Source organism: Lissotriton vulgaris, chromosome 3_1 (assembly GCF_964263255.1).
Source record: "Lissotriton vulgaris chromosome 3_1, aLisVul1.2, whole genome shotgun sequence".
NCBI lineage: Eukaryota > Metazoa > Chordata > Amphibia > Caudata > Salamandridae > Lissotriton > Lissotriton vulgaris.
The window spans coordinates 1,237,349,093-1,237,359,553 of record NC_141689.1 but is presented as its reverse complement, the minus strand read 5'-3'; positions in this window follow the sequence as shown (position 1 = coordinate 1,237,359,553).

Here is a 10,461-nt window from a genome sequence, read left to right as displayed (position 1 = left end):
CGGTGGCTCCCGCCAGCAATGCCCCGCCCCCGGCCGGCAGGGGAAACCCCCCGATGTGACCAGGTTTCCGAGCCAATGTTACTTGTCACCGATGCCAGCGACCCGGCCACTACGCCAATGATCCCAACTGCCCGAAGAACCAGAGCCCTATGCCCCGCCAGGTCGCTGCCGCCGCCCTGGGAGAAGAGCAAAACCAAGAAGACACTGAAGAGTACGAGCCAGACCAGCCCGAGTGGGAACCAGCCGCCATGTCCCTGGTCTGCCTAGGGGAAAGAGACATGATCCCGCGGCCCCCCTGCCCGCCAACACGCAGAAATACAGCCAGTGGGTCAACATTAATGGGCGCCGGGCTGAAGCCCTCCGCGACACCGGGGCCAGTGTGACCGCAGTCCGCTGTCATCTGGTGACCCTGGACCAGATCTTACCAAACGTCCTTTGCCCAGTATGGTCAGCCGACAACTCAGAAAGCCTGTGTCGGATGGCCTGCGTCCCCTTCGAGTGGGGAGGAGTGTCCGGAATGCTGAAAGTAACTGTCCGCGATGATGCACCCGTGGACTGTCTCCTGAGGAACGACCTCGAAAGTTCCCCCTGGGCCGCCGTCGAAAGAAGAGAGCACCTGGGGATGTTGGGCCTCCCTGAATGGGCCTGCGTAACGACCCGGTCCATGGCCGCCCGCGCCATCCCCAGTTCCGAAGAGCCCGAATGGCCAGAGCCTCGTTCCCCGATCGTCCCAGAGGGAGCCACCCTAGAAGCCAGTCCTCCAGAACAAAACGCAGAAGGACTCGATCGGCTCCGGGACCTTCCCGAACTGGCCCAGTGGCGTCAAGAGGGTGGACCCACCCAGGAACAATTCCGACAAGAGCAGAGGACATGTCCCTCCCTCGAGGGACTCCGGCAGCAAGCCCTCGCCCAGAGCGCAGGAGACACCTCAGGGGCCCACTGGATTTATTGGGACAATGACCTGCTCTACAGTGAGCAAAGGATTGCTGAGCTGGGGGCCAGTTGGGTGCTGGTGGTACCCCTTCGCTTCAGAGACTTCCTCTTAAACTTGGCACACGATGTGCCTCTCGCCGGACACCTGGGGCAGGACAAAACGTACAGCCGCCTGGTGACCCATTTCTACTGGCCCAAAATGCGAAATGATGTCTACAACCACTGCCGGACCTGCCCCACCTGCCAGGCCAGCGGGAAGAGCGGCCGAAAGACCAAAGCACCCTTACAACCCTTTCCCGTCGTCACCACCCCGTTTGAACGGGTGGGAATAGACATTGTGGGGCCCCTGGACCCCCGAACGGCACAAGGGCACCGGTTCATCCTGGTCCTGGTGGACCACGCCACCCGCTATCCCGAGGCCATTCCTCTTCGGACTGTGGCAGCGCCCGTGGTAGGCCGAGCCCTGATGGGGATCTTCTCTCGGGTGGGTTTCCCCCGGGAAGTCGTCAGCGACAGGGGCACGAACTTTATCTCAAAGTACATGAGGTCTCTCTGGCAACAGTGCGGGGTCACCTACAAATTCACGACCCCCTATCACCCGCAAGGAAATGGACTGGTCGAGCGGTTTAACCGCACTCTCAAGGGGATGATCATGGGCCTAGAAGAACCCCTATGTCGCCAATGGGACGTGCTGCTCCCGTGCCTCCTGTTCGCCTATCGAGAAGTCCCCCAGAAATCCCTGGGCTTCAGCCCATTTGAGCTCCTGTACGGACACCCCGTCCGGGGTCCCCTCAGCCTGGTCAAGGAAGGATGGGAGATGGCCCCCCAGAAGACTCCTCCAGATATATATAAGTATTTCCTGACCCTTCGCAACCAGACCCGGCGATTCAGGGAGCTCGCCAAAGCCAACCTTGAAGCTAGCCAGGAGGACATGAAGAAGTGGTATGATCAGCATCCCTCCTCCATCGAGTTTGAGCCGGGACAACAAGTCTGGGTGATGTCCCCGGTCGAACCCTGCGCCCTACAGGACAAATGGACAGGACCCTTCAAAGTAATAGAGCGCAAGGGTCCCGTCACTTACCTAATCGACATGGAGTCCTCCCGGAATCCCCTACGGGTCCTCCACGCCAACAGACTCAAACCCCACTTTGAACGCTCGGAACTCAGCCTCCTGATGGCTACCGATAGTGGGACAGAGGAAGACTCCGAGCCCCTCCCTGACCTACTGAGGACCCGTGAACAAGATGGCTCCGTGGAAGGGGTCAGACTCTCCGATGCCTTGTCCCCGGAGCAACGCCAAGACTGTAGGGCTCTCCTGCTACAATTTGCGAACCTGTTCTCCCTCACCCCCGGGGTCACCCCCTGGTGCCTCCACGACGTGGACACCGGGGATAGTCCGCCTATTCGACACAGGGCGTACCGAGTGCCAGATCGGGTGCGCGCCTGCATCCAGAACGAAGTCACCAAAATGCTGGCTCTGGGAGTGATCGAGCCATCTGACAGCCCCTGGGCCAGCCCAGTCGTACTGGTCCCCAAGGCTGCCGCCCAGGGCGTTGCCCCCGAGCTCCGGTTCTGTGTGGACTACCGGGGCCTGAACGCAGTTACCAGAACCGACGCTCACCCTATCCCCCGGGCGGATGAACTAGTTGACCGCATGGGGGCCGCCCGCTACCTGAGCATCTTCGACCTGACAGCGGGCTACTGGCAAATCGGCCTCACCCCAGGGGCCCAAGAGCGATCCGCCTTCTCTACACCGGATGGCCACTACCACTTCAAGGTGATGCCATTCGGCATGAAAAACGCCCCAGCTACCTTCCAGAGACTCGTGAACCAGGTACTGGCGGGCCTTGAAGAATTCAGCGCCGCCTACCTGGACGATATTGCTGTGTACAGTCGCCACTGGGCAGACCACCTCCACCACCTCCGGGAAGTCCTGCACGCCCTCCGGCAGGCCGGCCTCACCATCAAAGCCAGCAAATGCCAGATCGGCCAGGGGTCTGTAACCTACCTCGGACACCAAGTGGGGAGCGGTCTGGTGGCCCCACTGCAGCTCAAGATCGCTGCCATCCAGTCCTGGCAACCACCGGTCACCCAAACCGAGGTCCGAGCCTTCCTGGGGCTCACCGGGTACTACCGGCGGTTTGTGAAGAACTATGGCAGCCTTGTGGGGCCCCTCACAGAACTCACATCCAAGGTGGAGACGAGTCCAGCCGGTGGCAGTGGCTGACTCTATCCGCTAGCGCTGTGGGTACAAGCTATGCACTGTGAGCGCTGATGGCATAGCGCTTTTTAAAAACTTGGCGATTGCTGCTAACTTTTATTTCAAGTGTATTCCTTGTGTTTAATTTCAATTGCGCCTCACCTGTAGGCTGAAGTAATCTTGTGTGGGATTGTACTCTCTATACTCCCGCCCCGGTCCGCCGCGTCCATCTTGGGCGTTTGTAGCGGAGGGTGGAGGAGGAGCCCAGCACTTTCGGTTTCAGGGTTGTAAGTTCAGCGCTCTAGCTGCGCTGTCCGAGTTGTTAATAAATTCCCTGCCTTGACACACGCGCGTGGTGGAGACGAGTCCAGCCGGTGGCAGTGGCTGACTCTATCCGCTAGCGCTGTGGGTACAAGCTATGCACTGTGAGCGCTGATGGCATAGCGCTTTTTAAAAACTTGGCGATTGCTGCTAACTTTTATTTCAAGTGTATTCCTTGTGTTTAATTTCAATTGCGCCTCACCTGTAGGCTGAAGTAATCTTGTGTGGGATTGTACTCTCTATACTCCCGCCCCGGTCCGCCGCGTCCATCTTGGGCATTTGTAGCGGAGGGTGGAGGAGGAGCCCAGCACTTTCGGTTTCAGGGTTGTAAGTTCAGCGCTCTAGCTGCGCTGTCCGAGTTGTTAATGAATTCCCTGCCTTGACACACGCGCGTGGTGGAGACGAGTCCAGCCGGTGGCAGTGGCTGACTCTATCCGCTAGCGCTGTGGGTACAAGCTATGCACTGTGAGCGCTGATGGCATAGCGCTTTTTAAACACTCGGCGATTGCTGCTAACTTTTATTTCAAGTGTATTCCTTGTGTTTAATTTCAATTGCGCCTCACCTGTAGGCTGAAGTAATCTTGTGTGGGATTGTACTCTCTATACTCCCGCCCCGGTCCGCCGCGTCCATCTTGGGCGTTTGTAGCGGAGGGTGGAGGAGGAGCCCAGCACTTTCGGTTTCAGGGTTGTAAGTTCAGCGCTCTAGCTGCGCTGTCCGAGTTGTTAATAAATTCCCTGCCTTGACACACGCGCGTGGTGGAGACGAGTCCAGCCGGTGGCAGTGGCTGACTCTATCCGCTAGCGCTGTGGGTACAAGCTATGCACTGTGAGCGCTGATGGCATAGCGCTTTTTAAAAACTTGGCGATTGCTGCTAACTTTTATTTCAAGTGTATTCCTTGTGTTTAATTTCAATTGCGCCTCACCTGTAGGCTGAAGTAATCTTGTGTGGGATTGTACTCTCTATACTCCCGCCCCGGTCCGCCGCGTCCATCTTGGGCGTTTGTAGCGGAGGGTGGAGGAGGAGCCCAGCACTTTCGGTTTCAGGGTTGTAAGTTCAGCGCTCTAGCTGCCCCTACCTCTCCTATATAATGTGCGTAGGGCCGCGACCGCGCAGCGGACGCGCCGGGAGCGCGCCGAAGTCGCGCCAAAGTCAAGCCCGTCTGCGCCCGTCTGCGGCCGGACGGGGCGCGGGGCCAAGACTCTTGGCCATTTAACATCCCAAAAGCTACGGTATGGTAGACAGGAGCTGCTAGATCTGTGTCCCGATGTCACTCTATCTTGTACACACACTATGGAGGCGCTCTCATTGCACACCTGCCCCATATGTTCTTTTACGCCTGACGAACCACTCACCAAGGCAGATCCCAATAAGCAGATCAAAGCGGGCTTGTTAAACTGCCGTTCTCTCAGCAAACATGGTATACAAATATATCAGCTACTGGAGGATGATGGATTTGATATAATGTTTTTTACGGAGACCTGGCTAGGAGAATTCTCCGACCCTGACATCATCGAAGCTATGCCCCCTGGCTATTCCCTTTCCAGACTGGATAGGAAAGTTGGCAGAGGAGGAGGAATTGCAATTGCCATTAAAACTCCTCTACAATGTTCCATATCTCCTCTTACCATTGATCACTGTGAAGCAGGATCCTTCACTATCATCATAAATCCACAATTCTCCCTCTCAGGCATTCTGGTATACAGACCCCCAGGGAGACTGTATGACTTCACTTCTAGCCTGTTAGAATCCACTGCTCACTTAGCAATAAGGAAAAACAGTTTCCTGGTGCTTGGGGATATGAATGTTCACTTTGACGACCCCCTCGACTCGGAGGCGATGGACATCAGGTCTGTACTTCAGTCCCTACGGCTTGATCTTATAAATCATGACCCTACTCATAGACTTGGTCACCTCCTAGACCCTATCTTTGGGAACGGATCCAGAGTACAAGCCTCACCCCCTATTCCCGTACCCTGGTCTGATCACTCCATTATCCCATTCCATTTGCAGATAACTGAGTCTGACCCAAAAAATGACTCGGACCACCGATACCTGCGGCGGAAATGGAAAAGTTTTTCCCATGATACTTTTAACAAACTGCTTGAAATAGGAGGTCCTCTAGTAGGCACTAACTGTGAAATAGCATACAGTCAGCTGCAGAGTAGAATTTTAATGGCTCTTGACAAAACTGCCCCCACTCGTAGTATGAAAAACTCCAAAAACTCCAGGAAAACCACCCCATGGTACACCTCAGAACTCCAGGCAATGAAATCCGCGTGCAAAAAATTAGAACGCGACTGGCGTATCAATTTCTGCCCTGATATCAAACTACAATATAAAAAAGCGCAAAAGGAATATAATAAGAAAATCCGCACCTCCAAAGCCTTGCATTACAAAACACGCATTGGGGAGGCAGAGAACTCCTCCAAAGAGCTTTTTAAAATTTTTAAAGAAATTTCAGTGCTCACCAATGATAGTGTGTCTTGCAATAACTCGGTGGAAACCTGTAATAAAATTGCACATTATTTCTCGGGGAAAATCACCAACATCTATGCCAGTTTTTCTGGTAACTTGACCTCTGGCCATGACTTTGTGGAAAGTGTAGATGTTAGTTTTACTGAGCCTCGTCTACAATGCTTTTCGGTTCCCCCTCCTGAAATGCTTATAAACATCTGTAAGAGCGTCAAATCAGGTTCCCCTCGGGACCCTGCCCCCCCGAAAGTACTCAGAGAAAGTCTACAAGTACTAGAACCTTATTTTAGGCACATCATCCAATTATCCTTTTCCTCAGCCTGCCTACCGCTAGATTGGAAAAGGGCAATTGTATTACCAATTAAAAAGAAACCTAATGTAAGTCAGGACATCCTGGAAAACCTGAGACCTATCTCTCTTCTGCCATACCTTGCGAAAGTGACCGAAAAAATTGCCAATAAACAACTCATGGCTCACTTAGAAGCCAATAACTCCCTGCACAGTTCTCAGTCTGGTTTCCGGACAAACTACTCCACTGAGACAGCCCTCCTGAGAGCGACTGAAACTCTTCGGGCAGGAGCTGACGAGGGTCATACGATGGCACTTATTATGTTGGACCTCAGTGCTGCGTTTGACACTGTAGCACATTCCATCTTGCTACAGTGTCTAAACCAGGCTGGGGTCACCAAGGCTGCACTGGGATGGCTTAAAGCTTTCCTCATAGACCGCAGCTTCCAGGTTCAGAGAGGCAACCTCCTCTCTGATAGCATTGCCTTAGAACAGGGGGTTCCTCAGGGCTCCGCCCTGAGCCCCACCCTGTTTAATCTTTACATGGCCTCGCTGGCGGATGTGGTCCAATCGTACGGCGTAAAATTAGTATCTTACGCCGACGATACCCAACTCCTCATCTCCCTATCCCAGGCACCCACTTTAGCAGCCGCGAACTTTAAAACATGTATGCAGGAGCTTGCAGGCTGGATGAACCAACACTGCCTGAAGCTCAACGGCTCAAAAACAGAGGTTCTTGTGATAGGGGGAAGCACGGCTAGTTGGACTCAGGACTGGTGGCCTCCCTGCTTAGGTCCCCTACCTACTCCTTGCAAGGAAGCAAAGAACTTGGGTGTCTGGGTTGATCCCACGCTGTCCTTTGACAGTCATGTCCATAAAGTAGTAGGGAAATGTTTTGGGGTGCTGAAGACCTTAAACCGCACTCTGGACCTTCTCCCTTTAGAGGCTAGACGCACTATGACCCAAGCTCTAGTCACCTCCCGTATTGATTACGGTAATGTGCTAATGCTAGGGACTACCGAGAAGAACCTCAGGAGACTGCAGGTTCTACAAAACACAGCAGCGCGACTAGTCCTCAGGTTACCCAAAAGAGCAGCCTCCAAGCCCACCTTGGCTGCTCTTCACTGGCTTCCTATAAAAAAGAGGATCCTGTTCAAAGCGCTACTACTATGCTACAGGATAACCTCTCAGAAAGCCCCTGAATACCTGAGGGATCTTGCCATCCCCTACGTACCCAACAGAGCACTTCGTTCTATGGGCACTGGTCTTCTTAAAATCCCTCGGATAAATAAGGCCAGAATGGGAGGACGCTCCTTTCGTGTGTTGGCGGCCAAAAATTGGAACGCTCTCCCTCTGAACATCAGATTAGCAGAGACTGAGCCTATTTTTAGGAAACTTTTAAAAACCCACCTTTATACCTTATAGATCTTCCACTGTCTTCTTTTTCTTCTCTGCTGCTCTCTCCACAGCGCGGGGACACGCCGGGATGGCGTCACCAGGCGCTTTATAAACCCCTTTATTATTATTATTATTAAGAACCCCAAAACAGTCTACTGGACTCTGGACTGTCAAGCGGCCTTCGAGAAGTTGAAGACCGCCATGTGCACCGCCCCGTGCTCCAGGCCCCCAACTACAGCCGGGAGTTCATAGTACAGACGGACGCCTCAGATCATGGCGTTGGGGCCGTCCTCTCTCAACTCAACGACGAGGGAGTCGATCAGCCAGTGGCCTTCATCAGCCGACGCCTGCTGGCCCGAGAACAGCGCTGGAGCACCATAGAGCGAGAAGCCTTCGCCGTGGTATGGGCCCTCAAGAAGCTCCGGCCCTACCTCTTCGGTACCCACTTCCGGGTGCAAACAGATCACCGCCCCTGCAATGGCTGATGCAGATGCGGGGGGAGAACCCAAAACTGTTGAGATGGTCCATCTCCTTGCAAGGGATGGACTTCACTGTGGAGCATCGTCCAGGCCAGGACCACGCCAACGCAGACGGCCTGTCACGCTTTTTCCGCCTCTGCGAGGAGAGTACCCAAGAGGATGGGTGACTCTCCCTCCCTTCAGCTGGGGGGGACGCATGTTGGACAGGCCTCGTGGAAGGCACGCTCCCTCCCCGCCTGACGGGGACCGGACCCCTGCTCTCCCTGTATTCTCGACAAGAACCATCCCGGCAACCCACCGAGGCAACCCGCAACCCATCCACAACGGAACTCCAGCTCCCGAACACCCCAGTATCGGCTAGCCCGGGCCCCCGTCAGCACCATTGCCCCGGCCCAGCCGCCATCTTTGGACACTGCATCACGAGGCCGCGTGGCCTCGGCTCGACCCCAACCCTGGGCCTGGCCAGGCCCCGACATCGAGGCACCACCATCCACCCAGGAGGTGAAGAGACCACTTGGCAGGTCAATGGGAGAAGGAGCGTCAACGGCTCTCCCCCGCCAGGTGTGAATCGCCCCCGGCATCCCCGGGTGCTGGCTCCACCCCCCTGCTGGGTGTCTGGACTCCCTCATCCCGGACCTCCCGACCTCCAAGTGCGAGGGTCCGGACATCAAAGGAGACCAGACCTATAACTGGGGCAGCTCCAGAGCAGGAAGTCAGTTGTATCCTGGAGTCGAGAGACACCGAGAAGAACTCATCCTTGACGGACTGCTGGCGCTGCCGCAGCCCTGCCTTGTGAACCCATCTCTGAAGCCTGCTGGCGCTGCCGCGGGCCTCTGCAACGTGCACCTTCGTCTTAAGCCTGCTTGCGCTGCCGCGGCCCATCCTTGAGAACCATCGCCTTGGCCTGCTGGCGCTGCCGCGGCCCCTCTGCAACGTGAAAGCATCATCCTAGCCTGCTGGCGCTGCCGCGGCCCTCCTCGTCGTAAAGCCTTCATCCTGGCCTGCTGGCGCTGCCGCGGCCCTCCTTGCCGAGAACTATCATCCTAGCCTGCTGGCGCTGCCGCGGCCCGACCTTGCAGACCCCTAAGCTCGAGGATTGTGAGCTCCTTCTTGCGCCCCCCCTGTACCGGACCGGTACCAAGACTGTCCCGCTACCCCTTTCCCTACAGAGACTAGAATTGAGAGGACCCTCGTGTCCTGACCCCACTGTATCGCTGATAACCTTGCCTCAAGAACCTTATATAAAGTGTGTATACTTCATCCTTGTGTGGTGTCCATCTGTGGGGGGGAAGTTACTTGTCTGTACGATCGCCGGAGACGGCCCTCACCGGAGGCCTCTCCCCCTGTACTCGGCCGACCCTCCGGGTCCCCGTCTAACAATGGCAGGGCATTGTTTTGCTGAGGAGTCAATGGCAACAGGTAGTACTATGACTTACCACTAATGTCTTCCATGTAGGAGTTGGTTTTGAACGCGGTCGAGCAGGTAGAGCGTTGGCAAGATATGTAGGATCAGCTCCATGGCGGCACAGGATGTGTAGAGCTGAGTAGAGGTGAGTTTCAGCCTTATATCCGTCCCTTTCCACCATCTCAGATGTGGTGGTTGGACCGCCACGGTCACCCCAGCTGTAAGGCATCTCATAATTGGGCGGGCAGATTCACTGGTGGTCGGAGTCACCCACAGCCTCATAGGTTTGATCTGCGACTGCTGTGCTTAGAGTTGGCTGGCGGTGTCTTTGGTTCGGCAGCAGTCTTCTGTAACTTGGAAAAAGGTTGTTGGGCCACCGAGCTCACTGCGGTCAGACTGCCACCGTCGGCACGGCGGTTCACGGACAGCCAAACTCGTAATAAGCCCCATGTGTTGGACGGTGAAAAAATTAGGTGTGAGGTAGGATTGGGACAAGGCAGCCTGCATATTCAGCTAAACTGGTATTTGGAATTTTGGTAGTACTGAGGAAGGGCTTTTTAGCAAATTAAGCACTGATATGCCTCTTGAACATATATTCAATTTTACAATCACATTTTCATTCGTTGAAAAGAGAGGCTGCTTTTAAAATGTACAAAGAAGTGTATTTTTCATTCAAAGTGCAGGGATTTGTGCAATGCTTCCTTCAAGATGCAGTAACGGCCCGTATTGATACCTGGAAGCTGCCCACACCAAAAAGTAGATTCCCAACATTTTTTAGAGAATAAAATGTATATATCATGGAGATTTGGGAAGTAAAGCTAAGCATTGCTCAAAAAAATTCTCTGGTTCCCAGACAGAATTATCACAGTTTTTTTAATCTATTTATTGAATTTTATTTGAATGTATATATCTCTTTTAGCTAAATAAAAATACAGTACACAATTCCAAATGAACATCAGTAGA